General features: G+C 36.5%; 1 protein-coding gene and 1 long non-coding RNA gene across 3 annotated transcripts in view; one reads left to right on the top strand and one right to left on the bottom strand.

Annotated features, from left to right (window-relative positions):
- Window positions 1-25,594, bottom strand: part of HDAC9 (histone deacetylase 9) — a 676,098-nt gene that overhangs the window by 274,311 nt on the left and 376,193 nt on the right.
- On the top strand, window positions 9,660-24,253 carry LOC139082817 (uncharacterized). Of its 2 annotated transcripts, none has more exons than XR_011539080.1 (4): window positions 9,660-9,789; window positions 16,666-16,731; window positions 17,984-18,133; window positions 18,605-19,086. It is a non-coding gene; the product is annotated as an uncharacterized lncRNA (long non-coding RNA). The 2 variants fall into 2 exon arrangements; XR_011539079.1 differs by lacking the exon at window positions 17,984-18,133 and adding an exon at window positions 19,391-24,253 and having other exon boundaries at window positions 9,673-9,789; window positions 18,605-18,985.

The following is a 25,594-nucleotide window of genomic DNA, read 5'->3' as shown; positions in this document are numbered from 1 at the left end:
CCATTTTTTGAATTTGTAAATTTTGAATGATAATAGTAACTATTGTGTAGAGATTCTTGTCAAAATTAAATGAGATGATACACCTAAATATTTGCCACAGTGCTAGGCATATTCTAGGCATTCAGAACACAATTATTACTATAGCTTCAAAGAGTATACAAATTACAAGTAAATCAAATTGTTAATTTTAGAAAGTGCTATTTTATGCAAATTTGAAATGTTATTTACAATTGTTAGTTTAAAATTCATATTTATTTATATGTATAAATATATACACTTATGTACAAATATACAATTGGCTAATCTTCACCACTAATAGTAAAGCAATAAAATGTGCTACATAGACGTTTTTCTCTATTCCGTATGCTCTTTGTTGTTGTGTAAACTTACATGGCTTTCCTTGTTTGGGGTATTGCACATAATTTTTCCCTTTACTTAGATTTTCAAAGAGCATTTGACGTAATTTCAGCTTCTAGGTATGAATGCTAGTCATCTGTAAAATGAACAGATGTATCAACATAGACACTATCTCCAATATGCTGACTGCTGATGGGCTAATATTCTGAGTATTTAATATCCTTTAGTCATTGATTATGCATCAATTTTTTCCTACCAGAATATGTATGTGTATATATGTCTGTGTATACATATACATGTATATATGTGTGTGTGTTTGTGTACAATCTGTGGGTGCATGTGTGTGTATAAACGTGAAAGTAATAGTTTGGAAGTGAGATTGTAAACTTACATTCAAGATTTCAAACAATTAAATTGATATAAAAGTGACATAAGATGAAATATTTACAAATTGTGATCACAAATATTCAAACTCTTTTCTCACTGATATTTCTCGGAAGATATCTCTGTAGGAGGGCCCTGGCAGAACTCTGACTTAAGTCCTGGGATGGGGTGAGGAATAGAGTCACAGGGCAAGGAAGCTGCCCTTTGAATTTTATGATAATCCCTTAAATTATCCCATTTGCGTCTAAACCTGTGAGAGAGAAGGGTGAGTTGTTCACTATTAGATTCCCCAGTCACAGGTACAAACATATTGGAGTTTTCAATAAATATTTGTTGAATTAAGCTATTGTATTTGGGGTTTCCAAAACTCTTGAGATATATTTTTAAATTTTAATCTAGCTCTTTAAAAAAAAAACTAGTTAAATAGTTGTACTTTAACCTGTTTTACCAATGAGAAAATTGTTTTCTAATGTAAAAGTGACTTGTTCACATTATGGAGCAATTAAGTATCTGGAATCGAAACAAGGTCTAGGGTTCTTTTTGTTTGGATGGGAGTCTGTTTTAACTTCTTTGTTATTTTCTTAATAATATTTCAAATTATATACATGTATGTGCACACACGTATGTGTGTCTGTGTGTATATGGAGAGAGAGAGAGAGAAATAGAGAGAGGGAAAGAGAGAGAAGAGACAAGGAGAGAGAGTGCTTTAATCTACATGTGTTTCTTGTTTGATTTTGTGAGAGTTTCTGTGTTTCACATAAGACTAGAAGTTGTGTTTTCACTGTCCAGTGACCATACTAGCTGGGAGAGTCTGTGGATACACCAGTGGACCTATGCCTCTCACCTCCGCCCAGCACTCTTTCAGCCCTAGAATCCTACCTGCCAGTACCCCCTTCTTAGGCCAAACTTCTCATTATTCAAGTTCTCTCACTCCCTGTCTCCCGTTACCTCTGCTTGTAGACCGCACTGTTCCTTCCATTCCCTTCAGTCCTCTTCTGGCTCTATTTCTGTCCCTTTCTAGCATACACTCAATTGTTTATCACTCCAAGCACTCAAAATAATGGTGTTTTTGCAGGCCCTCTCCGTAAATCTGCAAGCTTCTGACCAGTCTCACTATTTGTTTTCTTTATTTCTAAATTAATGTTGCAGAGTGCTGCTAGAGAAAGCCATATGGATACAGAAGTAGGTGCCCTTCATTAACAATTCAGTCCTCAGCCTCAGCTGGCCTCTCAAGTCAGCCGGATAATCTGTCTATGTGTCCCAAGTCCCTTTCCTCCCTCTTTTCCCTTAGCAGCCCTTCCAAATCCCCATCATTCTCCGTAAACCCTTGACCCCACTCAGCAAATGACCTCACCTTCTACTTCACAAAGGAAATAGAAGCCAACAGACAGCAACTCCCTCAACTTCCTGCCCCCTCCTCTACATTCTTATCAGCACCCACATCCATCCTTACCTCTTTTCCTCATTTTTCAGTTGAAACGATGTCTCTCCTCTTAGCCAAAGCTAATCCCACCACCTGTGATCTGGATTCCATCCCTCCCGCTCCCTCTGGGACGTGCTCCATCAATCATCCATGCTCCTGTATCTTCAGCCTCTCAGGGTGTACTGGCTCTCTCCCCTCAACTTACAAAAATGCTCTCAGCGCTTCCAACTCAAACACAGACACACACACTCACACACACACTCCTTTACCCTCCCTGTATTCTCTTCAAGTTACTGCCAAAACTTTCTCTTTTCTTTCTCAGCCAAACTTCTTTAAAGAAGAGTTTTCCTCTGATTTTAAAAGTAATACATGCTCATTTTAGAACATTTGGAGAATAAAGATTTTCAAAGAAGAAAATAATAACTTCCCATAATACACACCAACCAGGGATGACAACTGTTAATATTTTGATTTTGCGTTTTTGGTTTTATTTTTCTCTGCCTATAAAAAAAATTGGATATCATATTGCATAAAGGTTCACATCATTTTTTTTACTTACTGTGGCCATTTTTCTATAGTCTTAAATACTCCCCACAAACATGTCTGTTAGTGGTTGTATATTATTGCATTATATTTGTAACAATTTAAATACCTTCTTTATTAGACTGTTAGACTGTTTTCAATTTTTCTCTTCTATAAATAATCATAAACATGCTTCCTGAAGACAAATCCATACTTTTTCTCTTCTCCCATTCACTTCTCTGCCTAAAACAATCTGTCTTCTCCCTCCTTCATTTGAGGTTTCCCTCATTAAAGTTACCAGTGACTCTTTACCAATGTTAAAGAGATTTTTCTGGTTTATCTCACTCAGCTTCTCTGAGGTACTTGATACTGTCAGCAATTTTCTCTTTGAAACAGTCTTCTGCTCTGCCTTCCAAGAAACCATCTCCCTGTTTTCTACCCTTCTAGTTCCTCCCTATAATCCCCTTTGCACTTTCTTCTTCCTGGCCTTGCCTTTGAAAATTGGCTTCCTTGGAGCTCCATCATTAGCTCTTGGCTCTATTTAGACACTTTCTTCCTGGGGTTAACTCGTGCCTCATCCTTCACTTACATGCTGCTGGTTTCCAAGCGGTACACCCAGTCCAGCTTATCTTCTGTTGGGACACTTTTCTACCTCTCAGTCATGCGTTCTAAATTATTTTTCCTCCTTTTCTAAGCTCTTATGGCATCCTACACCTAACTCTATCATGACATACATCACTTTCAATTTAAACTGTTGGTTGACTTGCCCTTCTCTTTCCAGAGTTTCTCAGCCTCGGTACTATTGATTTTGGGGGCCAGATAGTTCTTTATTGTGGTGCTTAGTCCTATGTGTTGTAGGATGTTTAGCAGCATGCTTCACCTCTACCAACTAGATGTCAGTGGCCACCCACCCCAATTGTGATCGTCAAAAACGTCTGAAGACGTTGCCAAATTCCCCTAGGGAGAAAATCCCCGCTGTTGAGAACCACTGTGCTAGACTGTGAGCTCTGCAAAGGTGGACCTGTATATTCATTGTTTTTTGCCCAGTACTCAGCCCAATGTCCAGCATTTAAATGATGTCAAATAAAGAAATGGACCAAAATACAAGGTAAAACTGGGAAAAATAAAAATTAATGAGATTGTTATTATTTATTTTTATTTTTATTTTGAGGAAGATTAACCCTGAGCTAACTGCTGCCAATCCTCCTCTTTTTGCTGAGAAAGACTGGCCCTGAGCTAACATCCGTGCCCATCATCCTCTACTTTATATGTGGGACACCTGCCTCAGCATGGCCTGCCAAGTGGTGCCATGTCTGCACCCGGGATTCGAACCAGCGAACCCTGGGCTGCCGAAGCAGAACGTGCAAATTTAACCGCTGCCCCACTGGGCCGGCCCCTATTGTTTTATAAAAATATTCAATTTTTATTGTCAAACATCAAGCAAATAATATATTACTAACAAATTTCCTTGATCCATGGTAAATATTAAAAAAAAAACTAAGTTCTTAGCCTCAAGGAGCTTACAATTTTGGAGGAAAGGCATGAGTCAGGCATGCAATCAGTATGCATATGGAAACTTAACTATACAAATGAAATGTTTAGGTTTGCTGTACAATTTGGAAATTTTATTACTGCTCAGGGAGAGGAAAGCAAAACAGGAAAACTTACAGAGGAGCTAGACCTTTTACCACATGTGAACAAATGACCTGGTTGGCAAAAAGGCAAGAAGGATGGAGTGTTGTCCAATCCTACAGGGAAAACTGTGGAAAGGTTTTACACAGATGGGTCAGGATCTAGGTGTTCAAGAACAGAAGTCTGCCCAAACATCGATGAGATTATTCCTTTTAACTATAGGGTTAATTTAGCTACTGAGTAAGGTTCATGTTTTGCTCTAGTGAAATACATTATAATGCCAAGAGTTTTAAATTAATTCAATTCAGTTAATAAGAAGGCATATATGTCTTGAGTTAATCATTGGAATATAAAATGCAGACTTATTTAGATAAACAGATGTGAGCAAATGGGAGGAATCATGCTTCACACATTATCTCAGTTGTTCTCAATGGGGGTGAATTTTGCACCCCAAAGGACATTTACAGTGTCTAGAGACAATTTTGGTTGTTTCACCTGGTGACGGGGTAGGGAAGGGGTTCTACTGTCATCTAGTAGGTAAAGGTGAGGGGTGCTGCTGAAATACTAAAATGCACAGGAGAGGCCCACGAGAAAACATTATTGGGCTGACATTTTGGAATGTCAGTAGTGCTGAGGTTGGGAAACCCTATTGTATCCTGTGCTTATGGATCCACAACACCAATTAGCATGTAAAAGGATCCAGACTCCTGCAGTGAAATAAATAAATAAAAATTTATTTAATACTTGTAAACAGAGGATCTCATCAGATTATTTTATCATGAACCCTGACAATATATTAGATGTATTGGGTAAAACATATTGAATAAAATAAAAATATACTATTAAAAATAATTTTACCTCTTTCTTTTTATTTTTTAATATCACTGCTAGAAAATATAAAATCACATGTGTGGCTCATGTTATATTTCTGTTGGACAGTGATGATCTATACTATTTCTTCTTTTCAATAACATAAAATATTCCATTTCCTATAAAATGTTGAAATCCTTCTTTTAACCAATGGCAATTGATACTTTACTCCTCTGTCCCTCTCTATCTTCGACTATTATACTGTAGTTTAGTATTTAACTGCTAGTCATAGGTAGGCTACATAGATTGTTTTGGGATTTATTATCCAATCTCTGTATATGCAAGAGAATACCTCTCCTACCACTCAGATGTTTAAAGTCAGATTTAGAGTGTTTTATCAGCTATTGAAATCATTGATATATTTATTCTTTGAGAAAATTCTTGACTTTATACTTGCTCCAAATCCTAATTTTGAAGTAACTAAAAGGAATAGAATATCAAGGTCGAAACAGATGAGAATGTCATTTGAGAATATCCACTTGTCATGCAAGGATGTGGCTGTCGATGAGAATATGTCAGTCATTCAAGGAAAATCCCTACCTACAAATTTGGTTAAGTAGTTAGCATCACTTCTTAAAATTTTGGAGGCATAATGGATTGCAATAAGGGCTTATGTAGTATATGGAGGAATGCTGAATATTTAAGTCACAAAAGTTAAGGAAGAACTCACAATACTTCTAGTACTTCTAAACAGGAAAGTCCCAAATCTTCCAAAGTCAGTAAGTCATGGAGGAAGAAGAGTGTGAGCAAAAGTAGAATCTAAGATCCCCTGTTTCTGTGTGCGGCAATTTAAATCTTGCTCAGGCTGTGCTTGCAGGCAGGCCAGGCAGAGCACACAGGTGCCACTGGGTCCCAGTTACAGCAGGGACCACTCCTGGGCTCTCAAGAGGATCTAGCAGATGGCATTTGCATGGTAGCAGGGGATGCTTCTTGTTTTGAAGGGCTATTTTTGATACTCTTTTTCTCCCAGCCCCCCACCTCCCCTAACACAGGAGTGACAGGGATGCCACATTAGTCAAGGCAGGACAAGGTCAGGGCTTGGCCCAGGATCTGGTTGTGGGAATACGAAAAAGGAAGTGGCTAAAATTAGTAAGGACTGAATGTGTGCCTGTGTTGTGAAGAAAGGGGAGACAACAGGAGGAGCAACTCCAGATCCATATGCTTGTGTTGTTCTGGAGGAAGAAGTAAGAATATAACTCCGCCCAGGGGGGGAGAGGGGGTCTTCGGGAGTGGATATCACAGTTTTCTTCCCTTTATTTTCAGACCTGTCTGCTAATCTCATTGCATTGTTTTCTCCCCAACTCTTCCAATTTGGAATCCTTTGTAAATATGCTATAATATTTCATGCATTAGCTCACTATGTTTAAAAAATAACCCTGGATAATATTTACAAGATGGAATTGGGAACACACCAGTTTGTGCCTCTATGTAGAAAAGTAGGCAAGAGATTCAGTCAGAGAAATGCAAGGATAGATTTGTCTCTAACATCTTTGCCTTCTTAAATATCAGTTACTAATTTGCACAATCAGACATCCAACAATGGCTTTCGCTCTTCTTGTGATGGTTGATGTATTTTATTTAATTTCAAATATTAATTATTTGGGGAAACTGTGCATCCTGATATATGAATATCCATAACAATGTGATGGAAATAGGAAATCAAGAATATAATTACATTACAGCTTACAAAATACCATAATATTTTAAATTTTTTTGGTTTCCTCTGAGCTCCTGTTTAGAAATAAAACAGTTAATGTGTTGTTTTATATCGAATGAACATTAGAAAATCAGAATTGTGTTTCTTTTATTAAGAAAATAATACATATTGTACTCAGTATATCTGGTTTTCTTTGATTTGATTTGTAGAGTTTTAGAAAAGAATAAAATGAAACAAGTTTTGAAGAAGAGGTCATTGAAACAGATGTTACCTACCATAAAATGTTTAATATTTTCTTGAATTCTTATGGCATTTGTCATTCAAATGGAATAAGTATAGGATTCATACAGTATGTGTGGATTTCAAAATATGTAATTGTCATTCAAATGGAATAAGTTTAGGATTCATAGGGGATGTGAGGCTTTCAAAAGATGTAGCGTTTCTTTACTCTTGCAGCAAGAAGTGCATACCTTTCAAAAGGATGTTTAAAGTTAGGCAACAGCTTACTAAATATGAAGACAAAACCAGTTTTTGTTGCAAGGGGTAAAATGTGGGCAGAGATTTTTGATAAATGTCAGAGTGAAATGTTAATTCTAATTGTTCCCGTCGAGTTGTCCTTGATTTGTGACAGATTTGTTACTATGCAGATTTCCTAGCTGCCACCACCCATGTGGGGATTTCACCCTGTGAAGTTACCCAGATACGCCCTCTTCTCCATCTCACCTCTTTATTCCTAATTAGCTTGTCCCTGGGTTCTCTCAGAGTAGCATTATGGTTGTCCTGAAGTGTTTTTGATTCTGACCCACTGACAAATTAAGCCATCTAATGTTTAGCGAAAATACAAATTTAAGTCACAGAAATGGTAAAGCCTTATAGGCGGCATCCTAGAGTTATACTGACTCGACAGTCACTGACTTCCATCCTACTCACCCCGTCCACTTTCTGGAGGTGCTGCAAGCACAGCATATGTGTAAACTCACTTAAGGTTTTGGCTTTTGTGTTTTAAGTTCTCATTGTAGCCCCTGAGTGCCTTTTTCTACAAGTAATAATAGCACCAGGGGCAGGCAGAGCAATCCAGTTGTCAGTATGCAAAGAAATTTAGCAGGTCTCTGAAAAAGCAGACACAGGGAAACTGGAGAGAGGAGGAAACAACCATGGAAAGATAGGTCTGGCACAGGCGCCAACAGCCTGTCCCCTTACTTAGGCCAGCAACATTCAGACTAACCCAGAATCACGCTTTCAGTCTCCCTCCTTGCTCCCAAACTCTGCCTAACGTGCAACTTATCAGGAAGGTTTCAACTGCTTTTCATAGTTGAAGTAAGTAAATAGTAAGAAAAAGTGAAAAAGGGACGAAGAAAGGCAACTAACGCTCACTAAGCCTTTCTGTGTGTCCTTTGAGTTGCCTCCTTCTTTAACTCCACATCATCCCTACAGAAACCCAGAGAATTGGAGGACTTGTTCAAGCTTACACGGTAATTAACAGAGTCAGAATTTTAACCCAAGTCTGTCTCTAGTATGCATCCTCTTTCCTCCACGCTCTTTCTGGGTGGATTTTGGGAAAACTCTATCTATAGGATATCGCACATCCTTGGGAATCTAGAATGTCCTTGGACACCTAATGGATGTTCCCCATCCATTTTCATATGTCAACTAGGCATGCTATTGTGAGAGATGCCTTTATACACAAATTACCCAGGGTTCTGTCTTCCCAGGATGAGAAGACTAGTTGGAATTGATTCTGATTTTTTTAAAATTGCAATTTTGAAACAGTATTGCATTTTCTGTTAGGCAAAATATGCAATATATATATATAATATATATTATATTATATTATATATATATAATATATCTAAGAGCTGCTAATAAAATCGTTTATCCTTAAGAAACTGTCTTCAGGGGCCTGACCAGTGACATAGCAGTTAAGTTCTTGCATTCCACTTTGGTAGCCTGAGTTCACTGATTCAGATCCCAGGTGCAGACCTATGCACTGCTTATGAAGCCATGCTGTGGCAAACATCCCTCATATAAAGTAGAGGAAGGTGGGTGTGGATGTTAACTCAGGGCCAATCTTTCTCAGCAAAAAAGAGGAGGATTGGTGGCAGATGTTAGCTCAGGGCTAATCTTCCTCAAGAAAAAAGTAAAGAAAAGAAAAGGAAAAAAAAAGAAACTGTCTTCATCTAAAACTACATGTAAATACTAATCAGTTGAGTTTCGTAGTACTAGTGTACAGTAAATCGATATTTTTTAAAAAGCAGATGGCATTACAGCATAAATTTCTGTGATAAATAAGAAAATTAAAAAATACCTTTTGGCATGCCAGATCCAATTGTGTTAAACACATGGATTCATTATTCTTTTAAATGTCTCAAAGGACTAGAATGATAGGCCAAACCTGGGAGAAAGTCTAATTATCCCACAGGATTGGGGTTTTTTGGTTTGGTTTTGCTTTGCTTTGTTTAAGGGGAAAAGAAAAAAGCACTATGCCATGGTTCTTTTCAAAAACATTTCTATATATTGAGGTGTATTGATCCTGATATGAATTTTGTAGAAACGTAAGTATAACAATTGTTAAAATTTTTTATTACGTTCTGTATCTGTCTACCTGAAATGGATTTCAGAAATGAGGGACATGATAGTGGTATAAGGTAGCAGTAAGTGCCCCAGTGAATCATTCCTTCCTATATACATGCCCTCAAGTAGTTCCTTCCCATAGTAGCTCTGAGCTTGGCCATGTCATGTGCTTTGACCAATGAGGTAATAAACAGCAAATGTGACAGAAGCAGACACTTGAAAAGTGCTTGCCCACTGGATCATGCCCCTTCTGCTTCTTGAGAACCCTTGTGCTACACTGTATGAGCACACCAGGGCTAGCCCCCTGGAGATGAGCGATGATGTGGAGAGGGGCCCCAGCATTTCCTGCCATGCCAGCTTTCCCAGAGGAAAGGTGAGGGAGCCCATCCTAGACCCTTCAGCCCGAGCTGAGCTGGCTTTAGAACAGAAGAACCACCAGCTGATCAGCAGATTCATGAGAAATGATACATGTTTATTGTTGTAAGCCGCTGTGTTTTAAGCTGGTTTGCCACAGAGCAAAAGTTAACCAACACAATCTCGTTGCTCCAAAAATGTAAATATAAATCCAACTAAGACTTAGAGTGATTGAAAACTGTTACCAGCTCACAGAGCTAAGAGACAGCCTCACTCCTGATCTCATCTTGATAAACAGATTAGCCATCTCAGTTGCTTTTGGGAAACTGAATTCTAGAAAGGCAATCCCACTGTCGCCAATCTTTATGCAAAAGGTTGTAGGGGACAATGAGGGCTTTCAGGGGGTGTCAAGACAATAAAGACAAGGCAGCTCATTCATAAGACTCCTATGTGTTTCACAGAAATCCAAAGACTTCAAAAATTCTCTCTGTCTGTCAATCTCTCAATCTCTCTTTGTCTCTCACCCTCTCTCTCTCTTTGTCTCTCTCTCTCTCACATGCACACACACACACACACACACAGGGCAGTGCGAGTAGAGGAAACATTCAAATTCACTAATTGTTCTGACCTCAAAACTTTCAGAACTGTACCTCTCCAAAAAGGGGACATTTTTTCTTCTTCTTGTAACTTCTAATGCCAGGACAAGCTTGCCCATTACGCTATCACCATAGTCTATGAGATTTATTTTCTCAAATAGGTATTCCTTTTAAGATATTCTGGCTAGTTCCAGAAAAACATGGTCTTGAAGAATATTTAGTAACAAACAATGGTAAAATGTATATATGAAAAAAACACTTTAAAATATTGCACATTTAATATTAATTCAATTTGTAAGAATTCTATATGTTTTATGTATAAAATAAGCAAAAAAAAGGACTTTAAAGAAAATGTGCCCAAATGGTAAAGGACTTTATGGAATTATAGGAGATTTTTATTTTCTCTTTTAATCCTCAGTAGTAGTGAAATATATATAAAATAGCATAAACTGGAAATCATTGGGGGAATATCATAGTATATAAAATAATATTCTAAGAACCATTTGGGGGAAAAAAATCAAGAAATTTAGGTCAAGACATAGATAGTGGACATCCCCAGGAGTGAGTGAATGGGTGTACATTACAGTAGTAAAAGTGTGTACAGATTTTGTATAAATAAATAAATAGATAGATAGAATTGCATGCCATACCAGTATTTCTAAATTTTGTAATCATGTTCTTCTACACTAATTCTTTTTTAATACACACTTCTTACTTGCATTAAGAATCCCTCACTGGAAACACAGCAGATTGTTTCACGGTTCTCACTAGTATTCCACATTGCTTCTGTCCCCCTCCTACTCCATCTCTCTCTCTTTTAAGATTCTAATGCACAGAGAAGGTAAGAAATTATTTAAAAGCAACTCACTCACTCTTTGGAATGTTTGGAAATGTTGTCCATTACTCAGACTTCCAGTCTAAGCCAGTACCCTAGAATTACATCCATGCAGTCCCCCGCTATTGTCTATACTTAAAGCAGAATACTTAAAATATAATGGTATCGAGAAATGCAATTTTAAAATAAGGCATGAATCAGAAGTCTGGGGTCTCAGTGGTTGCCCCAGATGACACAGTTACAGGACAGAATCTCCAGGTTTGAGATTCCTCGATCACTGCAGTGCCACGCATTTGTGTGTGCTTTTTAGGTCCTGTAAAGGAACAGATACTGAAGGTGAATTCATGTGCACTGTCAAAAAGTAATCCTCCCCAAAGGTATAAATCGGAAATTTATTTTTTCCCAGCAGATAGGATGACTGTATGAAACTTGTTGCTAACCTTTTCAGCCTTACTATATGACAGAGTGTACCCTTTCTTGCTGAAATATTTTGCAAACAAAATGTGATTTGAATTTTTAACAACTAATGTGATGCAAGAATAATGAATATTGTAACAGAAAAACCAGAGAAATCAGAGTTGCCTCCTCCCTGAATGCAATATCCACCTATTACTGACCACTGTGACCTTTCTGGGAAAAGTCACTTCCATTGGATAGGGCAGTGGCCGCAAGGCAGCAAAACGCCACTCGGAGTAATTCTTTACAGATGCCAGGAACCGGAAGTTTCAAGGGGAAAAATGAAAGCCATTCACTCTTCCAATGACATAGGCCTTTGATACCACAAAGCCATTTGGGCTGAGAGCTCCAAGGTCAGGAAGCCACGTAAAGATTGGTGATTAGAGAAATACTATATCAGCAAAGTGTGGCAAGCTATTAAAAGAAACTATAGCTTTTATGATTGTGTCGCTGAAGCTCCCCAGGGCTATTTGTATTAGATATTGAGTTAAGCATAACTTATTTAGTCCCAGCATTCCAGAAAACATTTTGATGTCAGCTACTGCAGGAAAGTAAACACAAAGCAAAGGAGGAAACAGAGCTGATCTCGAACAGATAAAAATGGCGTAATTTAATTTTCTGAACCCGGGCGTTTTAGAGCATTAAGAATGAGGAATTTTAGAAAGATCCTTTCAACTTGAAAAATAAAGTTTATTTAGGCATTTGGTGGAGGGGGAGAGATGGAGCACAGGGCTTACATTATCAACTCGTTGAGCATATATTAATTTCTGATCAAAAAATATTTTTGATGTATTTAGTGAAACATTCCCAAGGTTATATCTGCATTTATGATGATGGATAAATTTCCCTTCTGCTCCCATGACTTAATAATCACATAATTTTTGTTCATGCATCTTCTCCTAGTGGGTCTAATTTTAGCATTATTCATGATCTCATTGGTTTATGAGATGTTTAGTGTTCACTCATACACTTCCACAACTACTATCAACATTCTTTTTTTAAGACAAGGCTTTAACACTGACCACACTAACCAGGTGATATACAACCCTAAAATGAAAATGTGGGCAGTGATGAGCACACCAAAAAATCTGTTTACTTCCATTTGAACCAGAGAAAGGAATGCTTGAACTCTGAACTCTTGGCTCATGCCCGGATCCCTGAGAGAGCTTTCCTCACAGGTCCTATGAAGACAGAGCCAAACTTGGCGACTCGGGACAGATAATAGACATGTGAACACATTAGGAATATCACTGTCTAGAAAGTTAGCCACTTTAAATAGTCTTAATATAGATGGCACTGCAGTTGAAAGGAGTTGGAGGGGGTCAGTGTTTTTACCTAAAACTTTAGACGTTACCCAAAGGAAGAAATATTTGCCATCTTTGCAAAACAGCAAGGTAATTATAGAGAGAGAAAGAAGGAAATATGTAAAAATGTTAACAGTGCTAGCCTGTAGGTGGTGGGATTATGGGTGATTTTTCACCTGCTTTTTAAGCTTCTCTGCTTTTGCCAAATTTTCTGCAAAGGCTATGTACTCTTTCTGATTAAACAATAAAAGAGGAGGAAGATACACAAATGAGTAGGAAAGCACGTAGGCCTTTTTAATGTAAAAGACATGCGATGATCCCATCCTTCATGGGCTAGGCCTTGCCATGTGAACATCTGCCTTGACATAAACTCAGAAAAGCTGCTCCAGGATTTACTGGCTGCTGAAGGGAAACTGCTGGACTGTTTTTAGAAGGACATTCTTACAAGATAGGCATTTGGGATTTTGATTTCATTCCTCAGACAGTCTTTTACTCTTAGCCCAACTCTGAACACTTGCATTTGTGTCTTCACTTGCAAAGGAACTCTCCTGGTTTCTTTTTTTCATTTCTCCTCAAAAAGTTGTTTTTGTTTGTTTGTTTGTGGGAAACTGGTAACTCCAACAAATATTTTGTAATCACATCTCTTGCTCAAGGCTGATGATGTTCAATGAGCATGTGATGATTCTTATTGCCACTATCCATTCAGTTTGATCACTGCCGTGCCAAATGGTTGTTAAATATTGTGAATACCATCAGTAAATCTACAGCCATACAATTCCCCATTCAGGTAATAATAAGAATGATCTCAGGTTAATCACAGTAGCTGTTATATTATATAATATGTTCTATTATACTATGTAATAAATACAATGTACAATTATTATATAGTTATATAAATATGCAACTATAATAGAGTTTTATATTTTTTGGTGGTTTAAGATAATTTATAATTTCACAGCCAATCTTTTTCAGTGATTAGTTTGAAATAAAAATCTGTTTGGTTTAAAGAAGTTATCACTTTGGAATACTGTGTAAACATATCTAGTGAATGGTCACTACCTGATTGAAAATACTAAAGAAAAGACAAAAATGATATTAAAAGCAAAAGCATTCTATCACATTTTAAATGTATGTTACCTAAAGCAGTATAGTGTTAGGGGAAAAGATATTACAGATTTTAACTTTCAAAAATAAAGTAACAGTTTGAGTGTACTCAGCAAAATAGTCACATGTGAAATAGGCACAGAAACATTTTACCAACTAGGTACAGTATATGCAAGATACCATCAAGAAGATAAATAAAAATATGAGAGAAAACTGAGACATTATTCTTTAGGTAACTGATTTTTCTCAAGAAAAGGAAAAATTCTTAAAGGTGTGCTTTTTGGTTGTTGTTAAAGAAAGTTCAGGTGAGGATAAGTTCCTGTTGGACAGTCATAAACCACCCATTCATTCTAAATTCAGTATACTAAGGAACACAAACCTGACATCAAGGTAAAAATAAATCCTGTATCTCTAACGCTGGCAACATTTTGAAAACACCAGTGAGATTATCGAGCAAACTGTCTGTTCATTCTTTCACCGTTGCTTTCTAAGTTCTGTTCTGGTCATTGAAAGTGTCAGTAGGCTGTATAACAGGCTCCTTCTGTGTATTTCAAGGGAAGCCTACACTCTTTCAAAATCAATCTACTAAATGCTGAGTAAACATGGACTGTGTCATGTAAACACAATCCTTACCTACTGTTGAGTTTTTATGTCCATGTTATTTGGTAAATAGCATGGCAGAAAAGACAGGGAACACACACTTCCTCCATGATTCCAGTCTTTCCTCCATGTGCATTATTTCATGTTCCCTCCCCAGAGAGTCCAGGTATGGACATAACATGGTTCTTTTCTAACTTGAGTGGTAGCCCAAGGTACATCTGCAGAAGTAATTGCTAATGGTGCCATCATTTTTGCCCTGTCAGCCTAAGATCCACTTGATCAGTTGTAAGACTGAGTTTTCTCAAGTCACCTTGGTTCTAGAGATCTAGTTCCAAGAAGTACTAAAGCGCATGACTTCAATTGTTTAGAATAATACTTATGCCTCACTTATGTCCTTGCTAATTCCATACAGCAACCTTCAAACTAAATACTATTTGACTTCCTTAGATAAAGCATCAGGAAAGCTTAGGGTTTTAATAAAAATAAAAACAAAATGTCACTCCCATGCCTATGTAAATTAGAGAAACAAGGAGTAGAAGGGAGGAAATATCGAACACATTTTCTTTTATTAATACTTCCAAATAGCAGAGAAACTCTCCCGGAGGATATGGCCTCTTTGAAGATAACGTTCCATTTGCATAAACTGAAGGGGCCTCTTTAATGCAGTTTTCATTATCTTGACTCCAAAGTGACTGATGTCAAGATCAAGGGAGTCAATCAGGGCAGATACACTCCAGGACACCACTGAGAAATAAATCAGCCTATCCTCTCCACACAGGAGAGTCCTGCTCCACGAAGGGGATTTGTGAATCCCCTTTCTGAAGCAGGAGGCCAAGTTCCATTATTGCGAGGACTGACTCTCATCCCTTAGAAGTCTCTCATTCTTTACGTTAATTGAGGTCCCCTGCTTCAGTTATCTAATAGGCTAATGAAGTTTGGAGATAAACCAGTTCTTGACCATCTCTTGCCCTCTGAACACTCCCAGGACACTAACCCATTCAGCCTTTTATCTCATTATGTTAAAGAGAGAAAATTAACTCTGAAGAAAATGAGATAACAGCCGCTTGGGTGTTAGGTGAATGTGGTATGGATCTTCTGTGAGAAGGGAGGGACAAAGAAAGGAAGAGAAATCACCACATTCGTTAGATCCTACGTGACAATTAACCCTTTGCCCACCTCAGCCATTTTCTCCCATCTACAACTGCATTTTGGCCATGGAGTGTCTGTCCATTGGCCTTTTTGTTTTTTTCAGACTCTGTCATCCAACTTGTTGCATGATGCAGCAGGTCTGCCCAGTCATCATAGGTGTGGGCGAATTAAAAATGTCATCGTTTGGTCTTTATTTCACAACCTTGACTTAGTGCTGTTTTCACTTGCAAAATACAAATGTGAAAACTATAATTTATTATGGTACTAGCAATTCAAGATGTTTTGCTTGGATCCTGTGTGCGCAATCGGTTACCAACATTCCAGCCTGTTTTGCTTTAGTTGGCTACTAGTTGACTACCCTCAATTTCATTCTCTAAATCTGTGTTTAAAAACAATTTAACAACACTTTGATTCTGTTTGGAAATGCAGTTATGAGTTCCTCTCACTAATGCACAGCAACTTTTAAATGTGGTTTGTAAAATGGCATTTTAAGGTAGATGACAAGATGCAAATGACTTATTCAGTGATTCTTTCATTTTACACATACTGTTTGACTAGAGTAAATATGAGAGGCTGGGTCACTTCAGGAGGACGTGAAGAGGTTATTTCAACTACAGACATTGGAGTGGCCCCGAAATCCCTGTCTCCTTGGAGTCGTGAAACACTTAGCTAGAAGAAATCAGCCTTGCTGCTCTGTGAGCAGCCCCTGCTGGACAACTGACCAGTCTGTGCTGCTCCCAGACTAGAAGCATCTATTCTTTCTCCTCTCTCCTCTCTATGGTGGGGGAAGGAGGAGCAGGGGCGATTTTTTACTTTTCTCTTTAAAAGTAAATTTTTATTTTCTTTTCTAGCATTCAATATTTAGTTGAAAGAAGTAACACTATATACTCTTATAAAGACATATTGACCTTCTTAAGGTATGTATAGTATTGTGTTTACTCAATAATTCAATTAAAACTCTGAAAAGTAATCTATTCTCCCATTCAAGTATGTTTTCTGTACATAATAATCAAAGAATGTCATTAGTTTTAATAAATGTAAATCAGAATTCTAATAACTATTAGAAAAATGTTGCAATTGACTAAATAGAAAAATAGAAGTAAAGATATTTTTCTTTGATTTGGTTTTCTCTCCTTTTAACAAATGTGTCAGATATGACCCTTATCTCAATTTATTGTTTCCTATGGGTCCCAGGGCTTTAATAATATTTAAGTTGATCCAGTTTTCATTCTCAGCTACTATTTGAAAATAAATTACTTTGTGTGTTATGTATATTTTACCACAATGAAAAAATTTAAAAGCCACGGAAAATCAGTATACAAAACAAAACATCACATTCAAAATGTATTTATCACCAGTTAATGAATTTGGCTATTTTCTTTCCCTGCAAACATCTGACTATAATGTAGGACTTTTTTCTCCAAAAAGTTGTAGAACAAAATAAATGTATTACTTACCAGTACTCAAGTGATGCACTTCCCATTTTAAGATAAAGTATAAGTAGGTACTTTTTTAAATTGTTTGCAAAAGATACCATATTGTCAGCTTGGATGCTTAGGTGCCCTTTTTACATATACAGAAAGCAACCAAACTTTGCACACCATGTTGAGAAAGTATTATATACTAACCAGATCTCCATTTGTTTTTCGTGGCCCAGAAAAATCTAAGGAGGTATTAACAAGGAATGCCAAACTTGGTCTAAGATAAATGGACTTAGACCCAAATCTTCCTTTTCCCGCATGCCACAAAAAAGTTAAGAGAGATGGTTTATTATAGGTTATATTTCACTTCAGTTATATGTTACCTAAAAACTAGGATGTGAGGAGCTAAATATCCTAGGTCAATGTGTTATAAAGTATGTTCAGTAGAACAGTTAACATTTGAAAAATGTCATGGTCATATTTTTAATGTCAGGTCAAACAACATAATAAGTTGCTTTGTTGCAGGACTTCTCAGAACCATTAATTTCCTAAAGTACATTGGATGTCTCCAAAAAGCTTACATAGAATGCCAAGTTTCCAAAATTCATCAGACCAGAGAACCTCTCTCTGGACTGATATTTCAAAGAACACAGTTTGGAAAATCCTCTCTGAAGTCATCCAGTCATCCAGCCTTTTTACTTCCTGAGCTCTTAAGGAAATTGGTACTTCATTCCTTTCCAACCTCCAGTTACTGCCCTGACCCACCAGCTCTGTGAATGGACCTGAAATAATGCTCTCTCTTCTAAAGTTCACCGTTGACCTTGGGAGATCGATGTTATCAAGTCCCATGTCATAGAGAAGGAACTTGAGACTCAGAGCCTAAGAGATCTCAAAATAAGTGAGTGGCTGAGCCAGGACTCAAACACAGATGTGTACAAGATGTCCTTGCTGCAACATCCACCCTCTTTCCCTTACACCATGTTGCACAAACTGTTCTCTTTTGGTAAAACTCTTCAGTGGCTTCTCTGATATGTCTAGGTCATGAAACTTCATCAGGATTGAGATAGTCTACCCTGCACTGGCGATCTTGATGATTGGATCTTTTACCATTGCAGACTACACTAATTGTTAACTTGAATTCTCTCTAGCCTAGAAAAATTAGCACATTTGATGCTAATTTTATTTAGAACACGATGCATTCTAAAGGACTACCATTTATAACACACAGCGTATGATGGAAAATGCATACATGGTAAAATACTAATCAAAGATAAATTTGGAAACAACCAGAATAAATTTATGTTGAAGAGCAGTTAGAAATCAGCATTCGTGTAGAGGTAATCTTTGTTTTCTTCTTCTTTACCTACAGGCCAAATACTACCAAGCCAGAAACTACCAACAAACTCCTCTGTCTCACAGTAACAAGATATTAATAGCCCATGGAGAAATCAACGTATAATTTAGTTTCTGTTCACTTCAGTCCCTCTACTCTTTAGTACTAAAATGAATATAAGATCAGAAAGGGCGGTACAAAATAACTAACAAACTCATCAGAAAAGTTTTGGGAGAACATTTTCAAACTTCTGGATGAGCAATTGGGACATATTAGATTCTTACATTGCAAGAATTTTTTTTCTATCAGAAAACAAAAGATAACCCTCTCATGCAGAAAATGAGCTTGAGCCCACAAATTGATTTGAATGGTTTATCATTTCTCTAATCTCCTGAAAGACCTATCCGCTATGCCTGTGTAAGTATTATAAACCAAATAAAATTAGCATTTTTCTCAGAATTCCCCAAGATAGGAGAATCCCACAAGAGTCATTCAGAAATAAATATGCATTGAACAAATATGTGATAATATCAGTAATTTTCTGTTTTCCTATAATCCCTTAGCAGAAAACTATAATCACACAGCACAAGATCACATGGAAGTATGCCGTTGTCATGAGTGAGGACAGGCAAATTCCCTAAAGGACATTAAACAACTCTATTATCGAACCTGATATATCTTTTACCAGGAAAAAAAAAAGCACAATGCCAAAATATGCTAGTTATATACTCAATGTTTTGTTTGCAAAATTACTTACATTACCCTATTTTTGTTCAACTCTAAAGAGCAATTTCTCCCTAATTACAACTGTCTCTTCTCTAGGAAGAAATTTATGCATAATATATATTATAGCAACATTTTCTGCATGAGTGGTACTTCAGCAATTTGACTTTGGTGAAAATAGAAAGAGAGCTCTTTCTCCCTTCAGAACAGCAGCAAGAATACACAACGAGCTCTAAGTGAGGAAGACATCGACTTCTCCTAACATCAGAGAAATGCCTGAAAGGAATTCTTGTTCCACAAGAGATGGCTAAAACATTATGCTCACAGTCACCTTTTCAGCCTCAATCAGCAAAGGAGAGTCAAAGTTTAAAGATACCATTTTCTAGTCAAAACAAAAATAAAATGTCCCAATATTCTTATCATACAATCCATGAACAGTTGTAGGATATGATTTGTAAATATTACAGTTTCATAAATGGAAATTGCAGCCACTGCATCTTGGCATATTATTGCCAGTAACATCTCCTTACTATGTACACCACTCAAAGGCTAGAATGAACTTCAGTTCACATCTAGCCTTCTTGAATATGAAGTATTCAGCCTCCTCAGTTACCATCAGATAAGGAGGATCTTGCAGAAACAGTTGAAAATCAGGCAGCAGTGCAGTGGCTGGAATTGAACTGGCAGGGCTGCTTATTGAGCGTGGTGCCTCGTTCCAGTCACTGCCTCTGTTCCTTTCTCTAGGATGTTCAGCCCATTCGATGGAATACCACTGTTTGATGTCAATAAATCTTGATTTCAGGTGGTAAAATTATCCATGGAAGTATATCTTAAACACATCACGATAGAATTGGTGTCCTCCCTTACACGATGTAGGCAAGAATGTGATTCCTTTTCTTAATAAAATTTGGTCAGTTTGGACTATTCCCTCTCCCTAGACATAGTTGGCAAGTACATTGAAAATACTTATTTTAACTCAACCATAGCCACAGAGAAATATATCACCAACCAAACCAAAGATATCCTGTTTAAATCAAAGGAAACTAGGCTACTCAGGATCCTGATGGCTGTAAGCAAAACATGGACCATAAATCCGTCATGCTAAGCACTAGTTTTTATTGCTACCATGGCTGCATAAAATTGGCTAGAACCAACATTGCTGTGAAACCATAAACCAACAAAAGCTTTGCTTTTAGCGTCAGAATCTCTCCAAGAATATCAGGCACTGTCCTTTGGTTAAAGCACTTTCAATACATTTTGGAAACATTTCTGATGGGATCCTTTGGCTATAATTACTTTTCTTCCTCTCTGAATTTGAATCATTCTACTCTGACCATTTAGATCCTCTCCAGAAATTACCATTGACCCTTGTGACCTTGCTTCTCAGCTATATCCTACTAGAAAAGCCTATGAGAAAATCCAGAATTTCGGAGTTTTGAAAATTGTAATGGAGACCGTAGTGCCTGAAATCTCTCTACTGCCTCTCTCGTCTTAGTTTAAACTCACTGTTTATTCCAAAGTGAGAGAGGAAAACATATTCATTGAGAACTTGTTACAATGTTTAGAAGACTAAAATTCCCTGAAATCCAAATTAAGGATTTCTTCCCTGAGGTTTGGGGCAGCTCTAGCAACAAATTTTCATGTATTAATGGTGTTTACGTTTATGACAAGTTATTTTTCGATGTAAAATATGGTTTGTGAACTGCATTTTTAATTTAGCTGCTCCTACATGTTAGTTTTAATTTATCTGATAGAATGCAGGTTTAGAAGCATAAAATGAAATCACTTTTAAAGTAGACTGTAATTGAGACATCCATTAAGTTAGACTACGTTTCCCTTGCTTTTTCTAAGTCAGTGATGTTTTAATTTATTTCAATGGAAAATTATTTGTGCTGGGTAGCTAACAACAGTCCAAGTGTCTCATAGTAAGATATTTACTTGTCTTAACCTTTCTTTGCAATTGTTAGGGTCCTTGTCATTTTGACTTCCTTTCAGCTAGTGACCTCTGCCCTGTCCCAATTTAAAGATAAACTAAAAGACATTTCCCCTGGATGCGTGTTTCTTCTAGTTTTTTCAGTGGAAGCAGTAGGCTCTAGTTGTCTAACCAATTACCTCCTATTTGAAAGGACTTGTGGGGTGTGTAATTGTGTATTGGGAGAAGGAAGTATAGGAAAAAATAAACAAGAAAAAATGATGTGTCAACTCTAAGAAGTGAGCCCAGAATTCAACATCAAAATAAGAAAAGGAAAACTATGAGAGATAATAAATAAGAAGCCCTTCGTGAGTTAGCTTTTATCAGCAATATTGTGGGCACACGTGATAATATTTCAAAAACAGTTGATTTAAATATGTGTCTGGAATTGGAGTTAAGCAAATCATCTTTTATACAATTGCATATTATTCATAAAGTTTGTTTACAAATACACTAGAAATGGAGCACTCATGATTTAGAATTTTACAGAAAAAACATTTCCTGTGTCACTGGTAGCTTTATACAATAGCATTTTCCCTCCACCTTTTCTTGCTCTCTGAGAATATGATTCTTGGTGTTGCTTTTGAAGTCTTAGTGTTTATTCCACCTTGTTGATAACAAACTAAGGGAATTAATAATAGATTAATATCTAAATAATGGCTAGAAAAAGAGAGAGAATTACTCTAAATACCTTACATACATACATACCTACACACATAAGGGGGGTGTGTGCATGTATACATAGACAAGCTCATGTATATTGTCATTTTTATTCAATTTTCAAGTTATATAGGCTGTTTGTGGGGTTTCCATGTTTTCAGTTAGCTTATGAAGGGAAATCTGATAGCCAAGTCATTCCTTCACACATTACGTTATGGAGAAAGTCTATAAAGTGAAAAGAATATCTAGCCAGACTTTATAGTAGATATGGGAGAAATTTACTGGGTTAGGACTAAAACAATCTTTATTACAGGAGACCGCACCTCAACTTATAATGGAGGAAACCATCTCCTTTGGGAGAAAACATGATAAAATATGTACATCTAAAAGCTGTGAAACCTGAAGAAATATACAGCTTCCCCCCTCCCTCCCTTTCTGCATTCCTTTTCATTTGGAGTCAGACTATCTTAGGCCATTAATTAACCTTCAGGCCCTTGAGGTCACCTCCTTGGATCTGTTCTCTATATATCTAAAAGTTTTATTTCTCAGTGAATATTAGAGATACATGAATATTGACTATGTTGCCAAAATAAAGATGTATTATATCTGCTAAAATGCCTTGAGTTGTAAACATGAAAAAAACCACAACGTTCGCTAAAGTAATTTTGAATAGCACAGGTGTTAATTAGCCCAGTATAGAAATTTCTTTCTCATCAATGGGAGTTCTAAGATAGTATCAATTATAACTTAAAAATATTGTCATAATTAAGTCTTACATCTTTGAATATCTGTTGTCTCAAGAATTTTAAACTATTCTGTGGTTTTACACACAAATATACATAAAGGGTACCAGCATGACCATTGTGTTGAGTGGAAGATTTATTTAAATTATATCTATTTAAAGCAATTGAGCTAGGACTACTTACTGGCTCATACATTGAAAAGCTTACTGCCTGTACTGGAAAATGTGTTGACTTAGGAAATGCGTCTACACAGAAATAACATTAACAAAGCTAAATTAAGAATTTTGATGGGATTGGAAAGCATAAATGTTCTTTAACTGTTTATATTAAATCACAGGGTGTTTGAAAAATTTAATCTTTAACAGTTATTTTATAAACATATGAACTCCAAAAGTACTTCTATATCTGTACCTATCATATAGACTTAACATCTTTTATTTAATAATTATTTAAATATGTGATTTTTCTTTCACATACCAGATTATAAGCTTATTGGAGCCAGGCAGGATCGTACCCAACGCTTAAAACAATGACCTGCATATTATGGTTGCATGATAAGTAATTGACAAATAAAGAAATGAAGATTTAAAGTGGCTTAGTTAATGTTAGTTTATGAGTATTTTTACGTATAAAGGAGAGAGAATTCCACCCTTTCTTTTAAACTTAGTGTTTTCCTATAATTATGAATAGGAGAGAGGAACCAATTTTGTATAAATGTTGGTAGACAGAGTTTAAACTGCACAATCCACTGGGCAGGTTAAGGATATCTAAGCTGACTGTGAAGAAGTTGTCCCATGTTAAGTGTTTACGTTTGTTTTTCTTGTATATACTAAGAGGCACAGGGAATGAACATATATTGTAAATCAAAAATGAATTTAGTAAGTAAAGTAAATCTCACATTGAGTATGAAAAGTAAGCATTGGAGAGCTGGGGATCCCATAAATGACATTTTGCAATGCCTTCTAAGCCAGGACCACTGAGCTTTATGAACTAGTGTTAAATAGAAGAATGAAAAGTTTGTAAGGAATTTATTTAGTATGAAGAGCAAAAGCAGGGCCACAAGGGTGAAGCCGTTCATACAATAACTTCCTGATTCGTTTTCGTTTTTCACTTTTGACTTTTCTTTCTACAAGTGCTAGCACATCCTTATCAAAATAATTGGGAGAAGTAAGAAAGATTTGGTTGAAAATTTAACATGGTAATAAATGGCTTTCTGATTTGAAGATGAAGGAGCTATATTTTGAAGTTATTCAATAGTCTGTGAGTCAGATCTGAGTGTCCTTTACAACATTACCACAAATTGGCTGTGAGACTCCAAGCCATCTCTCAACCTCTCTGTATTTGGCTTGGGGTTGAAATCGGAGCTCTACCATTTTCCAGATGTATGACTTTAGGCAACTTTTCACTACACTGAAGCCTCCATTTCTTCTTCTGTACATAAGAGATGATGATGAAGTGATATAATGTACGTAAATTTCCGGGACACAGTGTTTGACATTTAATTAACTCTCGGTATAATACTACCTTTATTGTTGTTGTTGTTATTATTTTACATCCCTGCCAATAATAAAATTTTGTCATTCTGCACTATTTTGATATTGCTTTCTGTAAAACTTTAAATATTGGCACATACTATTTTGCATATATTTTGTAACTAACTTAGATTATTTTCACTCATGAGGAATATCAAAAACTTTCTCAGCATCGAATGTGCTCCTCCCATCTCCCCCACTTTAGGTGGAAATGTATTTGTCAATTCTGGTTCAAAAATAATTAAACAAGGGCCAGCCTGGTAGTGTAGTAGTTAAGTTCAGGTGCCCAGGATTCATGAGTCCAGATCCCCAGCACAGACCTATGCACTGCTCATCAAGCCATGCTGAGGCAGCATCCCACATACAAAATAGAGGAATATTGGCACAGATGTTAGCTCAGTGGCAATCCTCCTCAAGCAAAAAGGAAGATTGGCAACAAATGTTAGCCAGTCTTCTTCACCAAAAAAGAAAAAAGTAAATCAGCATTCACTTGACCTTTTTACAAAACATTCAACAAGCCTTTTATTTTTAACCTGTTAGAATTTTGAAAAAAATCATATGAAAGTAAAAGAAAAAAAAAAGAAATTTTGAAAATAAAATGGACATTCAACATTGGTCTACTTGCTCGATAGCTGTCAACAAAAGTGCAAATATTTATCATCTTTATATGTCAGGTTTGGTTGCATATGTACACATACATATATAGACACATATACATACATACATACATATGTTAATGTGTATAAATATATACGTATCAGATTACTTTATAAGCTAACTGTCCTTTGGGGTGGAAATTAAGATTCCCAAGCCATTGAAGAATAAGCAATCCATATTAGTTTTCAGGACCTTAATCTTATGCTTAAAGTTAAGACAGGCATCATTTGAAAATTGGATACCTTACTCAAAGGAAAAGCACAATTATTAATGCATAGCTCAAAAGCGACCTTTAAGTCATCTAAAATATCCATTGCTGTGTTAATCAAGGTCCTTTCAATAACTTAGAATAGGGATAAAAGATCTTAGTTGCCAAAAAAATTTATCAAAATTGTTTTTCTGATGCTCATGAGTTAGTTATTGCTACTTTCTTATTTTAGAGTAAATAAAGCTTGAAAATTTAAAAAAGTTCCATAATCATAGGCAACAAAAGTATAAATAGTCAAATGGGACTACATCAAACTTAACAACTTCTGTGCAGCAAAGGAAATAATCAACAAAATGAAAAGGCAATCTACGTACAGAATGGGAGAAAATATTTTTAAATCATATACCCAATAAGGGATTAACATCCAAAATATATGAAGAACTCCTACAACTCAGCAACAAAAAAACAAATAACTTGATTAAAAAATGGGCAAAGGATTTGAATAGACATTTCTCCAAAGAATTATACAAA

The sequence above is a fragment of the Equus przewalskii genome, chromosome 4 (genome assembly GCF_037783145.1).
Source record: "Equus przewalskii isolate Varuska chromosome 4, EquPr2, whole genome shotgun sequence".
NCBI classification, from domain to species: domain Eukaryota; kingdom Metazoa; phylum Chordata; class Mammalia; order Perissodactyla; family Equidae; genus Equus; species Equus przewalskii.
Note: the sequence above shows the minus strand (reverse complement) of the source record. Positions and strands in the feature narration are given on the sequence as shown.